The 25,347-nt window shown below is 37.1% G+C and overlaps 1 long non-coding RNA gene across 2 annotated transcripts in view; it reads left to right on the plus strand.

Moving 5' to 3' along the window:
- Nucleotides 1–25,347, plus strand: part of LOC134758465 (uncharacterized) — an 80,069-nt gene that overhangs the window by 53,982 nt on the left and 740 nt on the right. Inside the window, exon 1 of one of the 2 annotated variants that reach the window (XR_010133681.1) lies at nucleotides 21,846–24,019. The exons of the other annotated variant lie outside the window; for it this stretch is intronic. This is a non-coding gene — a long non-coding RNA (uncharacterized lncRNA). Of the gene's footprint in view, nucleotides 1–21,845; nucleotides 24,020–25,347 lie in introns of those variants that run through there. 2 annotated transcript variants of the gene reach the window in all.

Here is a 25,347-nt window from a genome sequence, read left to right on the forward strand (position 1 = left end):
CTAAAATATTCAATGATAAATGAAACTGGATCAAGTGAGCCAGTCATTCCATTGGCTTGTATTGTGCAACGAGTGTATGAGTTTTCAGCAGCTGGGGAATTGGTTGGACAAATGATGGCCAAATCACTTTTATGTCCAGCTGAATTCACCTTTCTCCCATACATTCACAAGGAACTGAATTTATGTGAGTTTCCAGGGACAACATAAGAGAGTTCAAAGCCCAGCGTTATTAATGTTTTTCCTTTGTGTTTCCTTCGTATAAAGAGAGGATGGCCTTTGCCAACCTACTCAGCTCACTTTGTTAGCCAAGTCTGTGAACAGGGGAAAATTACAGCCTTAGAGCCACTATCTGATAGACACACTAAGATTTTTGGATGGTATTTTCTTTTAAAGGGTGTCCTTTGACAGACTGGAGGATCAAGCAGTTCAGTAGGCCTACCAACATAGGTCTCCTTCTTGCCCTCCCTTTGAAGGAGACACACTACCCCTGTAGACAAAATGATCCTCAGCTATTGACACAAAGCAAGCCATTTTCCTCTTACTACATCATCCACATTTCTTCTTTCCTCTCCCTGGAAGCACAGAGCATTGACCATATAGATATTTCTTCATATTCTTATTTCCATCAATTGAAGTGAGTGTGGTCTAAGACAGGGGTTGACAAACTTTTTTTTCTGTAAAGGGACAAGTAGTAACTATTTTTGGCTTTGTGGGCCATACAGTCTTTGTCAGCTCCTCAGTTCTGCCTCTGAAATTCAAAAGCAACCATAGACAATACATAAATAAATAAGTGAGTTTCAATAAATTCCATTTATAAGCACTAAAATTTGAGTTTCACACAATTTTTATGTGGTACAAAATATCCATCTTTCGATATGTTTTAATCATTTAAAAATATAAAACCATTCTTAACTCATGAGCTATATAAAAAAACAGGCAGCAGGCTATGGTTTGCTGATCCCTTATCTAAGGAATTGGCTAATTTCCCCACCTATATCACTGTTTTCTCTTGCTTTTGGTTTGGTGACAGGAAATAGTGGGACTCATTACTTGCTTCATGTTTTGAACATAGTATAGGGAGGTAGGATCACTTAGCAGTTGTTATCATGGGCTTTGTAATTAGATACAACTAGGTTCAAATCGTAGTTTTACGTCTAGTTTTAATCCTTGTATTTTTTTTTTTTTTTTTTTGCCCCTTTACCATAGGGGCAAATTGCATAAGGTCTCCAAGCACCAGTTTCCTTATCTATAAAATACGTAATTCCACACCTCATTGGATTAAATGATATAATGTATGTGAAGTATTCAACAGTGTTTACAATTCAGTAGCGATTATTAGTATGTTGTTATTGTTATTAGGGGACCTGTGTTTTCCATTTCTAATTCTCTGTCTCCTTTTATCTGGGGTCAGTCAGTCTCTTCTCTGAGTCAGCTTTTAAATGTGGGGGGTTTGAAACTCTGGTCATCTTCAGATCTAAAAATGTTTATGACTCTTTCTGCTTATAATATAACCCCTTGCATTGTAAAGATAATCACTGTTTATGTTCCAAGAGTAGATCTTGGGTTTTTGGATGGCAGCTCTGTGTTTGTGAGAAATGGGATGAGAGAGACATAGGAGTTTTTATTCTGGTGATTTATGTTTAACAGAAGCATTGACTCCTTGCTCTTCTTCTTCCTGGGATAGTTGACAGTTAACATGAAACAAAATTCTTTTGGAATCCCAGGGGACAGGTGCCATTATCTGAAGCAGAACCTGGCACTCACTGAGCCCTATGGTACCTCAACTATGATACCATGATGTTTATGGGACTCATTTTGAAGAACCCAGGTGAAAAAAGACCCACGAAATGAAAAAGAGACTCCAAATGCAGATAGCGTATCTTCCCCAGCTAAGTGAACTGTGCCATCCAATTATTTCCAATTACAATTGCATTCCTTTCTTTAATGTTTTCTATGCTGATATCCAAGTTGCTAATGAAAGAGGCCCCCACTTTACGATCCCCATTGTTGCGACTTGCTGGGCTTAATTGCTTTGTCTCTATAACAGACAGACATTCTGAACAATTAGACAATAATAAGGAAGCAAGATGGGGAAATGGCTTAGATTCTTTCATTTTAATTATGCTGATAGTGCACCCTACAGTTCTGAATCAATGCTGAAGTGCTATTTTTGATAGCATTCAATAACATCCAACTAGAGCTAATAAATTTATATTTCTAATGCAAAAGAACCCTTTCCTCTATCTCAACTGATTATTGCTTTTTGCAGAACAGTAATACTTTCAATGCACATGACATGTTTAACCTTCAGCTTCCTTCACAACAGTCCTATTATTCTATATTCTTCCGTTTTACATATAGGAAAAATGAAAGGTCTAAGCTGGCTCAAGCTCATGTAGCATCTTGGGAATCTAGCTGCCTAGGTACCTTCCAGAATGCCTCTTAAAATTCATGTTTGCCTTTAAAAAATTACTTTTAAAGATGCCAACAATATAAATATGGAGCTCAGATTTCAGTCTGTTCTGAATGTTGAAAAATGCAAGGCCCTGCACAATCAGGTTTCTGCCTCATCTCTAATCTCCTTGTGTTCCACTCTCCTATTTGCCTACTGTTTCCGGCTATTCTGGTCTTTCAGTCTTGAAAGCTTGAAAATGCAAGCTCAGTCTTGTCTGACGGTCTTCCTCTGTCTTTGCGTGACTGTTTCCTTTACATCCTTCAGTCTCAACTCAAATGCCACCTCCTCATAGAGGCCACCCCTGATCCTTGCATCTCCTTTGCTCTTCCTCTCACATCCCTCCCCTTTCCGTTACTCCCTTTCATTGAATTTAGCTTGTTTCCTTTACAACACAAGTCGTAATTATATATTTACCTTTCTATTTGTTACTCATCTAGGTGCATGAAGGCAAGCATTACATGTATTTTGTTAACTACCGCAAAACCAGGAAATTACATAGTACTTGAAAGTAATAGGTGCTTAATAAATATTTGTTGAATGAATAAGCAAATTAATGAAAGATTAGATTCTTTTTCTTTCCTAGTCTGTAATCTTGGAGCAGCTGTGTCTACTGATATCCTCTCCAACCTTTCAGTTGGATCTTTGTAGACTGACCTTACTCCTAAGGGTGTGGATTACTTGAGGACAGAGATTTTGGCTTGTAGATCTTTGTATTCTCACTGTCGTACATTGTCTTACACTGTACTTTCTATATGGCTGTGAATAAGTCAATGTTAATGAGAGATGTGAAATAAATTTCCAAAAAAGGCATGAATTTATCATTTGTGTTTTATGTGTGATGATATTGGTTTGTCAAGAAATTGATGTACTTAAAAATAATGCTGTTTGTCCTATGATTAATGACACTTATATGTTTATATATACATTTATCTTATTTTGCTTTTATATAAAATGCAGTCTCAATGTGGATAATGCCAAAATTCAGAAAATGATGTAAGGAGAAATAAAAACCACCCATAATTCCACAGTCTGGAAAGAAGACTGCTAACCTTGTGGTGTATTTTCTTATAGACATTCAAACACAAACACACACACACTCGCACACACACATAAACATATACTGTTTATTTACAAATAATGAAAATGAAGTTGAATACTTTTGTCCTTATTATTCACTTACAATTATATCAAGATCATTTTTATGTCATTGCAATTCTTTGAAAATATAATTTTTGATGATCATAAAATATACAATTGAAAGATAAATTATAAGGTATTCAATAACTTTCCTAATAAATATTAAGTTTTTCCATGCTACTTTTGGCTCCAATAACTAATCTTGCTGTGGTACAGATGGTCTTACTGGGTCAAAAAGCAAGAATAATTTAAGATTCTTGTCCGGGTACTCAAATTGCTTTCAAGAAAGTTGTGCCAAATTATATTTCCACTAGATTGAGTTGACAATGTTGGTTTATTCCTACCTCTTTAGCATTGAATATTTTGTCTTTTTCCTCTCTCGTGAACCTTGTTTATTTCTTTTGTCCCCTTTATATTGAGTGTTAGTGTTTTTCTTATGGATTTGTACAATCTGTTATATACCAAATATTTTTTATGTTTGTCATATTCATGAAAACATTTTCTTCTGCCTTGCCATCATTTTTTTGTTGGCCTTTAAAACTTTTTTTTTAAACTAGATTTATTGAAGTAAAATTCACCTAAAATAATGTTCACCAATTTTAAGCATGCAATTTAATGAGTTTTGACAAATGTATTGAGTCATGTAACCGCGACTGCACTCAAGATATGAGACATTTTCATTATCCCAAAAGTTTCCTTATGCCATTTTGTACTAAGTCTATTCTCTTTACCCCTGGTGCCTGACAACCACTGCTCTACTTTCTGTCACTTTAATTTAGTCTTTTCTAGAATTTCATACAGATGAAATTTTACATTAGTTTTTTGTGTGTGTGTTTGACTTCTTTAAGTAAGCATACTTTATTTTAATCACAAATATGTATTTTTGTGTATAACAGTAGTTTGTTCCTTTTTATTACTGAGTAGTATTCCATTACATGGCTATAATACAATTTGTTTATCCATTCACCTGTTGTTAGGCATTGAGTTGTTTCCAGCTTTTTGGCTATTAAGAATAAAGCAGCTATGCCAGGGACTTCCACTTCTGGGCAACTTAGAGAAACAGGGACTGCATTTATTCTCCCATCTGAAACAACAACAACAACAAAAACTAGACAAATATATAAAACAATGGTTTTTCAAGATATTGGACATGAGAAATTGATCCCTGAAAGATGGAAAAAGGGAGCAAAGAACAGATGGTGCAAATAGAAATCAATCTATTAACTAAAAATCACATCAAATGTAAATGGTCTAAATTGAGATTGCCTTTCAACTGGAAAATTTAGACCATGAAAAAGTAGAACTTAATTATATGCTACTTACAAGAAACCTACTTTAAATATAAAGTCACAGATAGGTTAAAAGTGTAAAAGATATAATATTCTAACACTAAACAAAAGAAAACTGGATTGGTTATGTTAATATCAGACACATAGCCTTTAGAACAAAGAATAATATCAGGGAGAAAGATGATAATTTTTATAATTATAAAGGGGTCAATTCATCAAGAGGACATAACACTTCTAAATGTTTATACACCAAATAACAGAGCTTCAGAATACATAAAACAAAAATTGTTAGAACTGCAAAGAGCAGCAGACAACTACACAATTCCATTAAGAAATTTAAATACCTTTCTCATAATATTTGGTAGAACAAGTAGACAGAAATCAGTAAGAATACAGAGGTTTTGAACAACACTCTCAACCATCTTGACTTGATTGGTATTTATAGAATGCTCCACCCAAGCAAAATACACGTTCTGTCCCCATCCAGGGCACACAGAACATTTACCAAGTCAGACCTTATTCTAGGATACTAGTAAATGCAAAAGAATTTGAATCATACAAAGTATGTTCTTTAACCACATTAGAATTAAATTAGAAACCCAAACCAGAAAGATCTCTGGAAAATTCTCAAATATTTAGAAATAATATAACATACTGCTAAATAACCCATGCATATAAAAGAAATCAAAAGGGAAATGAGAAAGTACGTTGAACTGAAGAAAAATGAAAACACAATGTATTGAATTGTGTGGGATCCTGTTAAAGCAGTACTCAGAGAAAAATTTATAGCACTAAATAATTTTATTAGTAAAGAAGAACGATCTTAAATCAATTTCTACTCTTCCGCCTAAAGATACTTAAAAAAGACCAAATTAACCCTAAATAAGCAGAAAAAGGGAAATAGTAAAGATCTGAGAAGAAATCAAGAAAAATGAAAACAGTAGAGAAAAACAATAAAACAAATATCTGATTTAAGAAGGCTGGGGAATATCTAGTTTTATGAGGTTTTTTTTTTTAAAAATAACATGAGTGAGTATTGAATTTGGTCTTTTCTGCATCATATAATTTTTCATTTTTAGGTTGTTAAGATGAATTGTATTGATTACATTTCAAATGGCAAAAATTTTACATTTCTTGTTGTGCAGGCCTGTTGGTTATGCATTCTCTCAGCAGTCTTTTGTATAAATAAGCCTTTATTTAATTTTCACTTTTAAAAGATATTTTCAGTTACTAAAGAATTTGAGGTTGACAGGTTTTTCCAGCATTTTAATGGTATCTATCTGTGTTGCATTTTGGATAGCATTTATGCTGTCTTCGATTTTAACTGGTCTTTTCTTCTACTATGTCTAAGCTGCTATTAACCCTGTTGGGTTCACTTTCCACTTCAGATACTACTTTTTTTTCATCTCTAGAAGTTTTAGATTTTTTTTTTTTTACGTCTTTCTCTCTTCATCATGCTCAAGTTTTCCTCTTCTTTCTTGAACATATAGACAATATTTATAGCAGTTTTATCATCTGTCTCTGCTAGTGCCAACATCTCTGTCATTTCTGGGTCAGTTTCTTTGGATTTATTTTTCTCCTGATTATGGATTATATGCTTCTTTGCATGCCTGGTAATTTTCAGTCGGATATCAGAGCTTGTGAATTTTATGTTGTTGATGGATAGATTTCCTTGTTTTTAAAAATATTAATGTTGGATTTTAGCTTAGTTACTTGTAATCAGTTGGATCCTTTACAATTTTCTTTTAAGTTTTGTTAGGGCAGATCCATAGCAACTTTTAGTCTAGGCATAATTTACCCTCATCGTTAAGGTGATTCTTTCCTAGGCTCCTATCTGTTGTCCTGTATGTTATGAGGTGTTTTCAATCTAGTTATTAGGAATATGCACCATTTCCAGGCCTGTTTGATCTTATGGAATCATTTTTCCTACTGTGGTGGTTCTATTCCTGGCTGCAGGCAGTTTCCTCTATTGAATGAAGAAATCACCACTCAGCCAGAGATTCGACAGGATTTTTGTGCCGTCTGTTCCTGTACAGATCATTGTTGTCTAGTCCCCTGCTCCACAAATTCTAGCCCTGCGTGAAATGTTATCTCCATCTCCTCAACTGAACGAGACCACCAAGCTCTATTTGATTTCCCCTTCCCTGTACTGCAGCTTGGAAATTGCCTCCAAGCAGTTTAAGTTTGCAATGTTAGGGCTCACCGTGTTTGTTATCTCAGAGATTACAGTCCCCCACTGCCTGTTTTCAGTGTCTGAAAATTTGTTTCAAATATTTGGTCCAATTTTCTAATTGTTTAAGGTGGAAATATAAATCTGGTGCCTGTTACATCATCTTGGCTAGAAGTGAAATTTCAGCCTTTTAATTCTGATTTTTTAAAAAAAATACAGAAGTTTACATTTTATAGTTGTTTACTCTATTTTTGTGATTCCTTCAATTGAATTTATATTTTTTCATTTATATATTTGACAAATACCTATATTTTTTCTAGGTTAGAAATATTTTAATTCATTTTAATATACCTAAAATTTGGCCAGGTGCAGTGGCTCATGCCTGTAATCCCAGCACTTTGGGAGGCCGAGGTGGGTGGATCACCTAAGGTCAGGAGTTCGAGACCAGCCTGACCAACATGGTAAAACCTCGTCTCTACTAAAAATATAAAATTAGCAGGGCATGGTGGCACATGCCTGTAATCCCAGCTACTTGGGGGGCTGAGGCAGAAGAATCAATTGAACCTGGGAGGCAGAGGTTGCAGTGAGCCAAGATCGCACCATGGCACTCCAGCCTGGGCAACAACAGCGAAACTCCATCTCAAAAATAAAAATAAAAATAAAATTTATGTTGGTATCTGACCTGAAGTATTGTGCTAAGGATTTAAAATCTCTTTATCATTTATGAATGATTCATCTCTTCTTTTATTGTTTTTATAGTATTTTCTATTTTTTGAAGTATTTTTAGTATTTTAAACTATTTTTTAGTATGTCGCTTTTTCCTCATGATTATTCATAAGTAGGCTATAGTTCATCATTCTTACAAATAAAATATTTTAACAAATTCTGTCTTTAAACATATTATTACTAGTATATAGAAAAGCTATTAATTTTAAATATTTATCTGGTATCTGTATATTTTGCTAAACTCTATTCTTAAATCCAATTTAAGTTAATTCTTCTGGGCATTCTAGGTAGACAATTGTATCACTAGCAAATCATTACTTTCTTTCCTTTATCCTGTTTTGTGATGTTCATAGTAATTTTCAAATCTCTAAATTTTTTTTTAGAATTTTCCCACAACATCATTTTTATTTTAAGTTCCAGGATACATGTGCAGGTTTGTTACATAAGTAAATGTGTGCCATGGTGATTTGCTGTACCTATCAACCCATCACCTAGTTACTAAGCCCAGCATGCATTAACTATTTTTCCTGATGCTCTCCCTCCTTCCATCCTACCACCCAAAACAGAGTGTGTTGTTCCCCTCCCTGTGTCCTGTGTTCTCATTGTTCAGCTCCCACTTATAAGTGGGAACATGCAGTGTTTCGTTTTCTGTTCCTGCATTAGTTTGCTGAGGATAACGGCTTCCAGCTCCATTGATGTCCAGGCAAAGAACATGATCTTGTTTTTTTATGGCTGCGTAGTATTCCATGGTGTATACGTACCACATTTTCTTTATCCAGTCTATCATTGATGGGCATTTGGGTTGATTCCATGTCTTTGCTATTGTGAATAGTGCTGCAATGAATGTACACGTGCATGTATCTTTAAAATAGAATGATTTATATTTTTTTGGGTATATACCCAGTAATGGGATTGCTGGGTTAAATGTTATTTCTGGTTCTATGTCTTTGAGGAATCCCTACATTGTCTTCCACAATGGTTGAACTGATTTACATTTCCACCAACAGTGTAAAAGTGTTCCTATTTCTCCACAGCCTCACCAGCATCTATTGTTTCTTGACTTTTTAATACTAGCCATTCTGACAGGCATGAGATGGCATCCCGTTGTGGTTTTGATTTGCATTTTTCTAATAACAGTGATGTTGAGCTTTTTTCATATGTTTGTTGGCCACATAAATGTCTTCTTTTGAGATGTGTCTGTTCATGTCCTTTGCCCACTTTTTAATGGATTTTTTTTTTTCTGTAAATTTGTTTAAGTTCGTTGTAGAGATTCTGGATATTAGGCCTTTGTCAGATGGATAGATTGCAAAAATTTTCTCCCCTTCTGTAGGTTGTCTGTTTGCTCTGATGATAGTTTCTTTCATTGTGCAGGAGCTCTTTATTATTATTATTATTATTATTATTATTATTATAATACTTTAAGTTTTAGGGTACATGTGCACAACGTGCAGGTTTGTTACATATGTATACATGTGCTACGTTGGTGCGCTGCACCCATTAACTCGTCATTTAGCATTAGGTATATCTCCTAATGCTATCCCTCCCCCGTCCCCCTACCCCACAACAGTCCCCAGTGTGTGATGTTCCCCTTCATGTGTCCATACGTTCTCATTGTTCAATTCCCACCTATGAGTGAGAACATGCAGTGTTTGGTGTTTTGTCCTTGTGACAGTTTGCTGAGAATGATAGTTTCCAGCTTCATCTATGTCCCTACAAAGGACATGAAATCATCATTTTTTATGGCTGCATAGTATTCCATGGTGTATATGTGCCACATTTTCTTAATCCAGTCTATCATTGTTGGACATTTGGGTTGGTTCCAAATCTTTGCTATTGTGAATAGTGCCACAATAAACGTACGTGTGCATGTGTCTTTATAGCAGCATGATTTATAATCCTTTGGGTATATACCCAGTAATGGGATTGCTGAGTCAAATGGTATTTCTAGTTCTAGATCCTTGAGGAATTGCCACACTGACTTCCACAGTGGTTAAACTAGTTTACAGTCCCACCAACAGTGTAAAAGTGTTCCTATTTCTCCACATCCTCTCCAGCACCTGTTGTTTCCTGACTTTTTAATGATCGCCATTCTAACTGGTGTGAGATGGTATTTCATTGTGGTTTTGATTTGCATTTCTCTGATGGCCAGTGATGATGAGCATTTTTTCATGTGTTTGTTGGCTGTATAAATGTCTTCTTTTGAAAAGTGTCTGTTCATGTCCTTCGCCCACTTTTTGATGGGGTTGTTTGTTTTTTTTTTTGTAAATTGTTTGAGTTCATTGTAGATTCTGGATATTAGCCCTTTGTCAGATGAGTAGGTTGCAAAAATTTTCTCCCATTCTGTAGGTTGCCTGTTCACTCTGATGGTGGTTTCTTTTGCTGTGCAGAAGCTATTTAGTTTAATTAGATCCCATTTGTCAATTTTGTCTTTTGTTGCCATTGCTTTTGGTGTTTGAGACATGAAGTCCTTGCCCATGCCTATGTCCTGAATGGTATTGCCTAGGTTTTCTTCTAGGGTTTTTATGGTTTTAGGTCTAACATGTAAGTCTTTAATCCATCTTGAATTAATTTTTGTATAAGGTGTAAGGAAGGGATCCAGTTTTGGCTTTCTACATATGGCTAGCCAGTTTTCCCAGCACCATTTATTAAATAGGGAATCCTTTCCCCCTTGCTTGTTTTTGTCAGGTTTGTCAAAGATCAGATGGTTGTAGATATGCAGCATTATTTCTGAGGGCTCTGTTTTGTTCCATTGATCTATATCTCTGTTTTGGTACCAGTACCATGCTGTTTTGGTTACTGTAGCCTTGTAGTATAGTTTGAAGTCAGGTAGCATGATGCCTCCAGCTTTGTTCTTTTGGCTTAGGATTGACTTGGTGATGTGGGCTCTTTTTTGGTTCCATATGAACTTTAAAGTAGTTTTTTCCAATTCTGTGAAGAAAGTCATTGGTAGCTTGATGGGGATGGCATTGAATCTATAAATTACCTTGGGCAGTATGGCCATTTTCATGATATTGATTCTTCCTATCCATGAGCATGGAATGTTCTTCCATTTGTTTGTGTCCTCTTTTATTTCATTGAGCAGTGGTTTGTAGTTCTCCTTGAAGAGGTCCTTCACATCCCTTGTAAGTTGGATTCCTAGGTATTTTATTCTCTTTGAAGCAATTGTGAATGGGAGTTCACTCACGATTTGGCTCTCTGTTTGTCTGTTATTGGTGTATAAGAAAGCTTGTGATTTTTGCACATTGATTTTGTATCCTGAGACTTTGCTGAAGTTGCTTATCAGCTTAAGGAGATTTTGGGCTGAGACGATGGGGTTTTCTAAATATACAATCATGTCATCTGCAAACAGGGACAATTTGACTTCCTCTTTTCCTAATTGAATACCCTTTATTTCCTTCTCCTGCCTAATTGCCCTGGCCAGAACTTCCAACACTATGTTGAATAGGAGTGGTGAGAGAGGGCATCCTTGTCTTGTGCCACGTTTCAAAGGGAATGCTTCCAGTTTTTGCCCATTCAGTATGATATTGGCTGTGGGTTTGTCATAGATAGCTCTTATTATTTTGAGATATGTCCCATCAATATCTAATTTATTGGGAGTTTTTAGCATGAAGTGTTGTTGAATTTTGTCAAAGGCCTTTTCTGCATCTATTGAGATAATCATGTGGTTTTTGTCTTTGGTTCTGTTTATATGCTGGATTACGTTTATTGATTTTCTTATGTTGAACCAGCCTTGCATCCCAAGGATGAAGCCCACTTGATCATGGTGGATAAGCTTTTTGATGTATTGCTGGATTCGTTTTGCCAGTATTTTATTGAGTATTTTTGCATCAATGTTCATCAAGGACATTGGTCTAAAATTCTCTTTTTTTGTTGTATCTTTGCCAGGCTTTGGTATCAGGATGATGCTGGCCCCATAAAATGAGTTAGGGAGGATTCCCTCTTTTTCTATTGATTGGAATAGTTTCAGAAGGAGTGGTACCTGCTCCTCCTTGTACCTCTGGTAGAATTCGGCTGTGGATCCATCTGGTCCTAGACTTTTTTTGGTTGGTTAGCTATTAATTACTGTCTCAATTTCAGAGCCTGTTATTGGTCTATTCAGAGATTCAACTTCTTCCTGGTTTAGTCTTGGGAGAGTGTATGTGATGAGGAATTTAGTGCAGGAGCTCTTTTGTTTAATTAGATCTCCTTTGTCAATTTTTGATTTTGTTGCAATTGCTTTCAATGTTTTTGTGTTTGATCATGATCTATTATTTCACACCTTATAATATATGCTTGCTAGTTATTTATTTATTTGCTTGTTTACTTGTGCTTTTGGCCATAGCAGTGTTCAGCAGAAGGCTTGTTTTTATTCTTCTATGCTTTTAAAGGAATAACCCTTAGTGACAAGTATAACTCCTCCATTTTCCCTGTTGTAGTCATGGGTTTACTCAGAGCCATTCATAACAACCCCATCTCTCAGCCAGCTTTTGGTTGACCCTGTAGGCTGTAGAATTTTAAACTAAGAGAATTGTAAGTTACTTAGAGACAATTTAGTTCAACCTTTTTAATTTATAGATGAAGAAACTGAGGTTTAGCATGATGGTGATGGTGGTGGCGTGAGAGGTGAAGCAACCAATCAAGCAGCTAAATAGTCAAAGAGCTGGACAAGAACTTGGGTCTCCTAAACTCCTTCTGGTGCAGTCAACCAGTTAAACAGAATAAATGTATTGTGAGCACACTATTGATTTGATTGGTAACTACCTCATAAACACAATATAATAATAATGAACTGAAACGTACCAAGAGCCTTTGTTTCAAAATGTGTGAGAGTAATCACAGTGTTGAACCTTCACAGAGAAAAGTAAGCAAGCCAAGTCAACCAAATTTGTTCCATTTGTTAAAAAAGTAATTTGCAAGGAATTACCAAAATGTCCTTACTTATAAAACTCTTGGAGAAATAAATGTTAAAAGTGTCTAAACATTAAGATGAAGATCTCAGTGAGGTAAAAGTATGGGTGAGTTTTATTTTATTCTTTTTTTCCTTAGAGTTTTTTAAAAAAAATGTTAACAAGAGTATGACATATTTAATATAATAAGAAAAAAGCTATGAGTTTTCAAAGTTAGGCTGATGGCATTAAAGAACCTGTATGCCAGAGGACAAAACAAGAGGACCATAATATAGGGCCTAATTATATCAAGGTAATGTATAATATCCATCTTAAATTCCCCAGGAGAGACATATATGATTCCTTGTGTCCCTTAGAAATGAAAACTGATTTTCCTCATGATCTTGTTTGAGGTGAAAAAGTACCTATTGATTTATGTTTTAAAAGGCATTATATGAACAGAGCTGTTCTTGAAGCTGAAGGCTTCTTCATGCCAAAGATACTCAGTTGAGATTGGGGAACCTGTCAGAAGTAATCCTTTTAAAACAGACTCATAACATATTATGGTGATTCCATGCAAATTTTTAAGTTGGTGGAAGTGGTGAGGTTGACTTGTTTATTTTTCATGTCACTCAGAGAAATGTCAGCTCGGGGTGTTCCTGAGGCTGTGGATTGGGAGAAGCACTGAAGCACTTAGAACTGCATCTGCAATTTTAGGGCATATGCTGATAACTGCTCTCTGGGATCAATAGTTGAATGCCCTTTAGTGCTGTTTTGATGGAAAAAAATACAAGTTTTTATGATTATTGTCAATACACAGTGTTCTTATTGAGTCTGAAAGTATGGAGACTGAGAAGAAGGTAATTTGGGTCATAGATTCAGTTATGGATAATAGGAAAATCCTCATTTTCTTTCTTTTTTGAGACAGAGTTTCACTCTTGTTGCCCAGGCTAGAGTGCAATGGTGCAATCTTGGCTCACCACAACCTCCGCCTCCTGAGTTCAAGCAATTCTTTTGCCTCAGCCTCCTGAGTAGCTGGGATTACAGGCATGCACCACCATGCCTGGCTGATTTTGTATTTTTAGTAGAGATGGGGTTTCTCCATGTTGTTCAGGCTGGGCTCAAACTCCCGACCTCTGGTGATCCGCCCACCTCGGCCTCCCAAAGTGCTGGGATTACAGGCATAAGCCACCGAGCCTGGCTCTCATTTTCATTAGAGTTTAGGATATGGACACTACCTATCATTTCTCCCCTTGCTATGGCTTTAACCCGCATAAATAAACCAGTATACAATAAATCCTCAATAATGTTCAATAAATGAATATATGAAAACACTCCTCTGGTGACATGGGACATAATAAAATTATCTCTGACATTTCCCTGGTCTGTTCTTCCAAATTCTGAGGGCCTTTTGCAGATTTCCCCCAAGAGGAAGTCTCCTTGCCTGTCAATCACTGGGAAGCTACCTGAATGCATGTCCCACTTGACCTCAGGCAGTGACGCTTTCTAACCCTTCTCTTGAACCTTCCCCAGGAGTTGCTGTTGCTACATAGAGGAAAACTCTGAAAGGAGAATAGTAAGCAAATCAATGATACAGAATTAACTGTAATACAGGGTAGACTACAGTCATAGGAAACACACAGTGTGAAAAACAGTGAGAGGAGTTTAACCAGTGGGTTCTGGGAAGACTTCAGTGGGTGAAGTTGAGATAGACTTTGGTGAGTGAATAGGACTTTTACAGGTTAAAAATATGGGATGGATCTTCTAGACAGAGGAAATTAGTATAGTTCTGATATTTGACCTTCTGATTTCTGGCCCAGACTGACTTGGCATTGAAGTCATTTCTCTCGCCATGAGAAGGCATAAATTCTCTGATCTCTAATGTGGGTCCTGCATTCTTCAAAACGTGTTTAGAGGATCCAGTTCTTCATTTTCTGTCTGGTTTGCTAAAGCAATTCTACTTGGCTTTGTACTTTGCTCCCACATTCCATGGCAATGCTCTTTGACTTGCTCATCTTTGAACCACCATCTCTCACATTCTATGCTGCCGTCCCATGCCTGCCCTCTAAAGACTTTCATCTTTACCTCTCTAACCTTACTCACCTTTTGTTTTGCTCCTAGTTACCGTTATCATAACCTTTTAAAAATCTTTTCTAGGTTCATGACTGCCTCTCTAACTTAACTGTGAATCTAACCCTTTGTGACTGTAATTGTTATTTTTCTGAGTATTCTGCAGACCTCTCCCTTCCTGATGCATGGACATATGGCTCAGCTTTGCAGTATGTTTTTCATGACACCACAGTACTTTCTGCATTTATATAACTCTCATAGATTTTCTTTATTCTTTTAAAAACATGATTCTCCACAGTGAGGAGGAGGAAAGAGTTTTTTTTTTTTTTTTGAGAAGGTAAAACTGATTAATCACCATTCTTTCTGATGATGACAACACATAATCAGTCAATTGCTGGCCTTAAGAATATAAATTTCAGACCATGGAATATTTCTTAAAATTGTAGAAGTTTAAGATTTTTAAAAACATTGGTTGCTATGGTTGTATTTTTTAATTTTGGAAGGATTAGCAATTTTTTCTTTAAAAAATTAAAATTTGTATCTCTGATGCTATTAGAACTGGGTGTAGGCTAGATACTGAAGACAGTTTGTGGATCTCACAGTGGTGGTATAGTTGCCTCCTAAAGGAAGACTGTAAGAGAGAAGTGCTACACATCCAGTCACTTTGCAAGAACCAGCTCAGATCCTGTGGACCACCAAATGACAATCTTGGAATGTGGCTTTATAAACTATGACAATAAAATAAAGAATTATTAAAAATAATGATACAAAGAAGACACACAGCCTTGGCTCTGTCTCGAAACATATAAAATTGTATCTCTTCAAGTTTTGAAGGAACAGTGTGCTCTTTTGAAAGACATAAGGGCATGTAAGTGGCTTTACTTAACCTTTTAAATGAAAAGGAAAACTTTTTATCAACTGCAGAGAACAAGACATTCTATTTTGCTTTTCTTTTTTTGAGACAGAAAAAACATTTCCCATTAATTCAAGAGTAGGAGGAATTCACACTATTTTCATTCTCTGCAACTTTGCCTTTTAGCAGTTTGTTGTGATTATCTTTACATACTCCTAAGGGTAGTCACCCAGCCTGGGACTTACAGTTTACCCCAGCATGAGGTTCAGGATGGAATGCATACAGGACAGAATGTCAGTGTGCTTCCTGGACTCTTGATCACCTGAGTTTCTGGTTGTAGAACAAGTATCCTGAAATCACAAGCTGTGTTAGCATTCTGGAAATGCTAGAGAGAGCACTATGGCTTGTTTCAAAATTGATAGCAGTATAACCAGCTGGGATCTGAACAGAATCCCACTCACTGCAGCCTGGGCTGGGCTGACTCAGCTGAAACTGCATTTTCTGGGTCTCTGGTGCTATCAGAAACAGGAGGTACTCATCTCTAGTGCAATGGGCAAAACATGTCACCTGAAGTCCAGAGGTCTGAGTTAAAGTCTCAACACAAGTGTTAATAGCAGGATGCAAATGGGTAAGCAACGTAATCCATCCGGGTCTCAGTTTCATCACCTGTGAATAAACCTGAGGTTTATTAATGATCCTAACCTCAAAGAATTGTTAAGAAGATCAAATTACAATCTGTAATATGATATAACATAGTGTCTAAAAGCACAGATTTTTGAAGCCAAATCCTCATTTATTGAGTAAACAAATATTTATTGACACCTACTATGTTCCCGGCATTCTGCTGGTTTATAGCGTAGTGGAGGAGACAGGAAGTAAACATTTAAACAGCAATGAGCAGTATCATTCCAAAATTTGTGAGGGCTGTATAGAAAAGAGCAAGGTTTGGTGAGAGAATATTGGGAAGGGGAAACCTCCTTTAGATTGGGTGGTCAGGGAGGCTTAGAGAGGTAGGTTGGCTCTGCCTAAGTGTGTTAACCTTGGGCTAGTCAAAACTTGCGTTAAATTTGGCTGGGGAATGGCTGTGAAACTCAGAAGGAAATGTGTCTGAAGTAGGTACATATCTCAGTCTACCAACTCATATGTACAAGAGGTGTAACGTTCTCTGCTCTTCCATAAGTGAATTTACCTTATTTTGTGCTGCCATTGTTCTAGGAGACCAAAGCTAAGTGAATTTACTTTGTGTTTGGTGACTAGGGGCAAAAGGGATAAAGTTTAACTGCAGTGTATCTGGGATCTCCTTTCCATGGGAGGGGTTAATGCTAAGCCAGCATTTTTACCAACACAGCCCCCAGTATATCACCCATTGCTTTTTTTTCAGTGAATCCTCAGTAATGTTCAATAAGCGAACATGTGAAAACACTCCCTTTGTGACAGAGGACATAATGACATTATCTCTGACATTTTCCCAATCTGTTCTTCCAAATTTTGGGGGCCTTTGTAGACTTCCCTCAAGAGGAAGTTTCTCTGCCATGATTCCTTCCCTGTCAGTCACCAGGAAAGCTACCTGAATGCATGTCTCACTTGCCCTTAGGCAGTAACACCTTCCCATAACCCTGACCTTTCCTGGTAGCAAAACTGGACCCTCAAGGCCCCAGCACCACTGCCCAGTGACCATCCTGGAGAAGCCTCCTCATTTATCTACAAGGTCATCAAACTCACTTTATCAAAAGCTCTGATAGTGCTAAATAATAACATATTAGATACATCTTAATGCAATATTACAAGCATATCATCCTTGAGGAAGACATTTTTATTAAGGACAGACTCTCTGCATGCCAGTATCATTAATGGTGATAATGATTATGAAAATAATGATACTAACAATGACATCACAATTATTTCTTGATTATCAGCTTGTACTGATCCTACAAAGATATTACTCTTATTTTACAGATAAGAAAAATGAGGCTCAGAACTTGCCCAAGTTCACTCAGTAAATAAGAGCAGACGTAGGATTTTAACCCACTACATGGATGGGGTTTTAAGTGTGGTTGGAGAACCACAGACATCAGAATTACCTGGTGTTTATTTAAAACATAGATTGATACATACCCCACAGAGACTGGAATTAGAATCTCTCAGTGTGGGGTCCATTTAGCTCCCCTTTAATGTACCTTAAAATTTGGAAAGCAGCACATTAAACTACAGTCTTTCCACGAGCTGTCCCAAGTCCACCAGGTCAGCTGGTGGAGTTAATCTCTCTCTGCTCCCCATATCCTTAAAAATGGATTCTAGATGAGTCTGAAAGGGATCATCTTCCCTCATTTTAGGTACCCCAGAACCCATCTGCATCCCAACTGGTCTGATAAGGATAAGGAACTGAGAAGAATAAAACAAACTGAGCAGTTTCACACACACACACTCGTGTGAATATTTATATATTCATAGCTAAATACCTTTTAAACTTTTTATTATATTTGGTATTTAACTTTTACATTTTTAATTATAGATTCACAGGAAATTGCAAAGAAATGTACGGGAAGGTCCAGTGTACCTTTTACAAAGCTCCCCTCAGTGTTAGCATCTTGTATAACTATAGTATAATAACAAAACCAGGTAATTGATGTCGGTATAATTCACAGACCTTATTCAGATACATGCACATTGTGTGTGTGTATGTGTGTGTGCATAGTTTCATGTAATTTTTTCTGATATGCAGCGTTGGTAACTAACATTAAAATCAAAATATAGTACTATGTCATTTTATATTCTTACCAGCAATTATTGAGTAATACATCCCTTCCAGCCTTTATCACAATTATGTCATCTGCAAAGTCAGTTTTGTTTCTTCCTTATCAGTTTGTATGCCATTTATTCCTTTTTCTTGCCTTATTCCACTGGGAAGAGCTTTCAGTACTATGTAAAATAATCCACAGGAAAGTAAGAAAAGATAAACAGAGAAAAAAGACACAGAAAACAAACAGAGAATAAATAAAATGGCAGACTGACACCCTAATATACCAATAATTACTTTAACTGTAAGTGGTCTAAATATACCAACTGAAAGGCAGAGATTGCCAAAAAAACATGACCTAATTACACTGTCTACAAGGAACTTACTTCAAACATAATGACATAGGTGGTTGAAAATAAAAGGGTGAAAAAGACATATATTGTGCAAACAACTTTTTTAAAAGGTGGGATGACTTTTAATATAAGACAAAGTAGACTTAAAGGCATAGAAAATTACAAGAGATAGAGAGGGACCTTACATAATAATTAAAAGGTCATTCCACTAAGAAGACAGCAATCCTAACTGTGGATATACCAAACAACAGAGATGCAAAAAATGTGAAGCAAAAACTGACAAGCACTGGAGAAAAATAGACAGATCCATAATTATAGCTGGGAACTTACACATCCCACTCTCAACAATTAATAGAAGTATTAGAAAATCAACAATGATATAAAAGAATTCAACAACACTATCAACCGGCAAGATGTACTTGACATATGTAGATCATCCCACTCAGCAACAATAGAATACACATTCTTTTCATGTGACTGTGGAACAATCACCAACATAGACCACATCCTGGGCCACAAAACAAACATTAACAACTATGAAGGAATTGAAATCATATGGAGTATGTTCTCTACCATAGTGAAATCAAACTGGAAATGAATAACAGAAAGGCAACAGGGAGATCGTCAAACACATAGAAATTAAGGATCTTTCGAAACCTTCCCTAAGGCTTTCTCATCTCACGTTATTTCACTAGATGGTTTATAATGTAAAACTTTCCTGTCCATCATTTATATATTTGTCTTGCAAGATCTAAGGAGAATAAGGAAAATAAGTAAAAGCTCAGAAAAGAAACATTACCTCTCCAATATGAGAAACAATTTTTTACCCTTTCATTTGATGAAAAGTGGAGGGCACTGATGAACTCCCAAATCTGTAGCCTCTCCCTGAGTCATGCCTGCAGGCTCATAAGTAATTTAGGATGTTGAACCTATTCAACTGAGATTTTCAGCATCAAGTATAAATCTGCCCTTCTCTTCAGCTGCCTGTTGCTTTCTGAGGACAGACAACCTTAAGGCCCATTACCAAGGGAGGAATGGGTTCCCTGGGCAGTGGTGTGATGGTCTGTAATCAGGTGTAATTTCGGTAGAACATTGCATTCTGCCTAAGTAATACATGAATTCAACAGAAATGACTCACTCTTGCCCCTTCAAGGAAGATCCTTTTCGTTCAAAGAAAAGGGCCTCCGAATGACTTTAATCAAAAGGCTGATAAACAGAGAGAAGTCCTAGATAGCAGAATGCCCTTTCACTTGTGTCTCTGAGACAAAGGAGGAAAGCCACTGAAAATAGGTCTATGGTGTTTACAAAAGTGAGACTGACAATGGCAGAGCAGGCAGGGCTTGAATTTTTTCTGACCGCGGGTACTGAAATGGTCTAGAGGTCATGAAAGAAAATGCATTGCACTTGGAAAGTGTAGAGCTCCACTTTAGCTTGCAAACACAGATGGTGACTCTAACCTTGGCTTCCTTAATCAGTCTCTATGTCTCATTGACTCGTCCGTGGAAAACAGCTACCTTGGACTTAGCTAACAGCTGTTTTTTTTTTTTTTTTGGAAAAATAAGTGCTGTTCTACCATTTAAACCCCTTAAATGTCTCCCTGATGCCCTTTGAATAAGGATAAAATTCTTTGCTGTGGCTTGCAGGCAATAGCTCAGAAACTGCACCTATCTGTTGTGTGTCTTCAGCTTCATCTCTCACCAATCTTCCCCTCCATTCTATACTTCAGCTGGAATAAAATTCAGTCAGTTTTACCACTATATCATATTCTCTCTCATCCCTGAACCTTTGAATATCCTATTCTCTCTACCTAGCACATACTTCTGCCTCTCCACATGGGTAACTATTACTCATACTTTGGCTTGCATTTAAATGTTCTCTCCCAGATCCCACCTATGACAGGTAGGCCCATCAAAAGCACCCTTTACTGCCCCTATCCAATACCTGACCCTCTTATGGTTATGACTTGCTTAATAGTCTCTCTTCCATATAGGTTGGGAGCTCCATAAGGCGAGAACCATTCTTAGTTTATCATTTATCTCCATTTTCTCATACAGTGCCTGATACCTGAAGGGCACTTCATAATTGATTTTTGGATTGATAATCAAAAGAAGAAAAGCAAGAAGGTATTATTCTCTGGTGTTAAAAGTGTCTCCTCATAAATGCAAGCCCTACTCAAACATACTATTAGGTTGGTGCAAAAGTAATTGCAGTTTATGCATTTTTTTTAATTGCAAAAACCATAATTACTTTTGCACCACCTAATAACTTTAGACATTAACAATCACAGCATGGCCCTGCAATCCCCAGCCAAGGAAGTGCATTAGAATCATCTGTAGAACCTTTTCAAGATACCAATCTTTGAACATATTGACTGAGTCAGTGCTGTTCAATAAATGTTTGATGAATTAATATATAAACAAGAATTGAGAAAAGATAAATTTTTCTCCTTCAGAAAATCACCTTTAGCCTCCTCACTGCTTATTACTTTGATAACAAATGGAAAAATAACTAAAATATGAAACAAAACGTCCAGGCTTTAAAAGCAACTGCACGATCATAGGCAATAACTTAACTTTTTTGAACCTCAGTTTCTTTATCAGTCAAGGGGAACTGGTGAACCCTGCCTGTCTAACTCAAGATAAATGAGAATGAATATGCAAAAATGCTTTCATAAGCTCTAAAGCACAGTAGAAAGCCAGCCATTTTATTATGTCAAAACCCAAACTTAAGATCAGAAATTAATGTCCTTCATTTTCTCCATATCAGCCCAGTAAAGAGTCAGAGAAAAGTGTGGACGTGAATATGACTAGAGAGAAACAGATCAAATATTATTTGGTAAAACAGATGCTTAAAATTCCATTTAGAATACATAATGTTCTGAGAGGTTCTTGTCCTAGATTTCTCTATCATCTGATATTTGTTTTACCCAGGATTCTCTAGCAGAGATCAGTAAACTAATTCTGCGAAGGGTCAAGATAATAAACATTTTTTACTTTGTGGACCATACTCATATGATCTCTGTGGTAGGAAGGCAGCCATAGACAGTATACACATGAATAAATGTGGCTGTGTTCCAATAAAACTTTATTTACAAAAACAGGCAGTGAAGTAGATTATTCCTATCAGAATTTGCTGATGCCTATTCTATAGTGATCCTAAAGGATGCTGTCTCTGTTGCAGGCTGGGTTTCCTGAAAAGCAGATGCTGACAAGACAGTATGCAAAAGATTAAGTAAGATGGTTCCTTGGGGTCAACACCTGTGGAAGGGAAGGAAAGGAAGCAGGATTGTTTAAAGCAAGAAATTTGGGCTGTGATGCAGTCCCAGTAAAATTCGCAGTTGACCCCACAAGAAGTTCTGGTGCTGGCATGATTCTTCAGAGTTGTACAGGTTGGAGGTAGAGGGCCAAAGTTTTATACCCCATATGAACTAGTTGTTGGATGACCTTCATCCCCAAGAAGTGGACATAACCTTGGACAAGATGGATCTCTTCAATTCCTGGAAGGGTTGACAGCTGAGAGCTTTGCACCAGCATCATTCCCACTAGCTGGATGTGCATGCCCTTCCAATGCATAATATTACCTATGATACTCTCCTGTGGGATTTATCTCTTTGTATCATCAATGCAAAATACTTATTTTAAGAGTTTCTAACATCACTGCATTTAGCTTTAGAAAATTGTACCATCACTGTCATATTTCTCAACTGTCTCTTCAAGGACATGGGGGTCATATCTTTCTGGGTCTTTTCTTTCTTGGCTTCCATTAGAAATGCAGAAATCTCTGATTGGCAAGAACGGCCACATGGCTAGCAAAGAGGTCATACCAAAAGTTTCTTTAAGGCATTACTTAATGTTCATGCAAAGAGGGCAAAGTTTTGGAGACCATGTTACATTTGTGTAAGCTCCATTAGTAACAAGCCTGGATCCTGAATGCTACTTCAGGGATAGATAGCATGAAAAATCTTGGGAAAGGAATAGCATTGCAGAAAGTCGTCCAATATTAAAAACTTAAGAAATGTGCTTTAGGCCTTGGATTTAGTACCTTCACTGGTGTCCAAGGGTTTATATTATAAAGAGGATTGAAGTACACTAAATTGTGAGCCAGGCTAGATTACTTCTAGGATGTCTTCTAACTCAAGGTCTGAGGTTCTAAGAGACCCCACAGGGTCTTCAACATTTTCCAGATTTTAGCTTTGCTAATTGCATATGCTCTCAAGAATTACATTTCAGCTGAAATTCACTGAGTTAGTGCACTCCCATCACAACCAAAATGCATTCTGAGTGGTTTTACAGCAACAGCTTGTGGCTGACAGGCAATGGAAGAAGATACAGGATAATCTATGGCCTCCAAGGAATCAGTCCAGGAGTAAAGACAGCCTCAGCGCTTTCAAGGTGGTTCTTATCAGCATAGCACTAAAGCACCTGCATTTTCTCGTGGACAGAAGAATCAGGGAGCTGGCTTTGCACAGTGTTGGATTTGAGATTTCCCTTCTGCACTTCATTTTCCCGATGGCAAAATAAGAGGGAGGCCCCAAATGAACTTTAAGCTTCCTCTCAGCCTTAACACTCCATGACTAAAACATAAATTTGGTCCAGTAACTTGTCTTCCATCTGTGCCCCCGTAAAAATTAAACCAAAGAGAAGCTATTAAAGGAATGCCTGAGCAAAAATGTAATTTGTCTTTGGATAGACATAAAGTTACTGTTGAGAAAATAATTTCCAGTGGCATCCAGGGTGGCTCTTCACTAGAGAGCCAGGCTTGTGTTTTAATAAGGCTTTGAGCCAGATACAGAGAGGAGAGAAACTATCCTTCATGAATCCAGGCTGTGGCATTCTTCACAAAGACCTTGAAGAACGCAGACCCCAAGCTCTCGGGATGCTTTATCATTTTATCTAGAATTAAATTAATAAACTTGGTAAAGTCTGTGCTCTATGGAAAGTCTGTGTCAGCACACATAATGAAAACGGAAGCAAAACTGTTCATAAATAGATTATGAAGCCAGAAAATCTGTAGTGGTCAAAGAGAAACAATTGTTTGAAGTTACCTAAGCCCAGCCAAAAGTCCGTTGCTAGCCACTCTCTGGAAATGCAATACCTCTTCCATCTCCTCCAGCCTCCCACTTATCACAGTGCAGTTGCATCTTTCTGTTGGTCTAGGGTTTCTAATTGAGCATTAATCAGTTTACATTTCTATCATGGAGATGCAGAGATGTCTGTAGGTGTATCAGAAGAAAGAACCCTTGATAGACTGTGTAGGTGAACTCCCTTTCCCTACATAGGGTCCAGGAAGAAATTACCTATAATTTGTAACAGTGCAGCCTGGGATCACCTGAATCATCTCCTCACATGTGAAAATAAAAATCAAGTGAGTAATTAGAATATGTTGAGAAAGAAAAGCAAAGAGAAGGGGGAGGAAAAAAGTATCAGAATACAGCCAAGATGCACGTTATCGTCATCTGTTTGTTTTAATTGAATGGTTTGTGTCTTCAGGCAATCTCATTATTCTCCCCAAAGCAGAAGTGCTGAATGAAGACACAAACTTCATTAACCTTTGAATGCTGAAATCAATAATCTGCAATAAATCTAAGCTAATTTGTTGCCAATAAATTTCACAAAATGCAGTGTTTTATAGCTGGGGACTTCCGAGGATGGGGTGAAAGCATCCACATCTGTATCAAGATGGTATCTGGGGTTTGCGTTGTTGGGTTTTAGGATCCTCTGAACAGGAAACAGGTTAATTACGTATACATAGAACGTGATTTTCCAGTAGGGTTAATAATCTGTTTTTTTAGTTGTGAACAAAATGGGACCTTTTCTTGTCCCATGACTCTTTCTAATAAATGACGCAAATAAAGAGAAACAAACAGCTGCCTGAAAGTCCCTTCTCTTTCTTTCTGCTCTGAAAAGCAGGGATGTAGCCCCCCTCAGAAGAACTGGGAAGGGATTCCTTGAGCCTCAAAACAGAGTCTGGCTTCACTCACATAGTGACTAGCACATAGTAGGCACCCAAAAATATTGGTTGAGATAATAATAAAATGATGACCCTGACCTTTGAGAGTCAACATTTGCTTGCTAAAGATATATGTATATGTAGGTGTGTATATGCATACATGTATTTATATGTACATATGTGTCTATATACAGGTATGTGTATGTACCTATATATTACATACACACACACACACACACACACACGTCTGAGTTAGAGAGTAGGATACATGCTTGTTTATCTTGGATAAGAAAAGAATGAGACAATGAAGTATTTGGCAGTTACAGGGAAGAGACTGGGAATCAGGGTAACAGGAAACAGGAAGAACTCTAAGCCTGCACTGCAGTGGAAACTCCATGAGAGCAGCACTTTGTCGTGGACACCAAGTCCCCAGTGCCTCACACAGTGCCTACAACAAAGGAGGTGCTCAGCAAGTGCTTCATGGCCAAGGCGAAGGAAGGTAAGTGGATGAGGAAATTGTTACAAGAAATAAGAGAAACAGGAGAGCAGTTATAAGTTTTCTGTAAATGGTATCCACAGAGAGCAGAGAATATCTGTAGAAGTAAAACAACAGGACCACTCATGTGAACATGTAACAAGCCACCTATTCCAATGGCTTTCTCCCTCCTTGGGCATGAGCCTCTCCTTAGCCAGGAGAAGAGTTCTGTGTTCTAAGGCAGTGCATCAAAAACCATAGTGTCCAA

This window comes from Gorilla gorilla, chromosome 4 (genome assembly GCF_029281585.2).
Source record: "Gorilla gorilla gorilla isolate KB3781 chromosome 4, NHGRI_mGorGor1-v2.1_pri, whole genome shotgun sequence".
Classification (NCBI taxonomy): domain Eukaryota; kingdom Metazoa; phylum Chordata; class Mammalia; order Primates; family Hominidae; genus Gorilla; species Gorilla gorilla.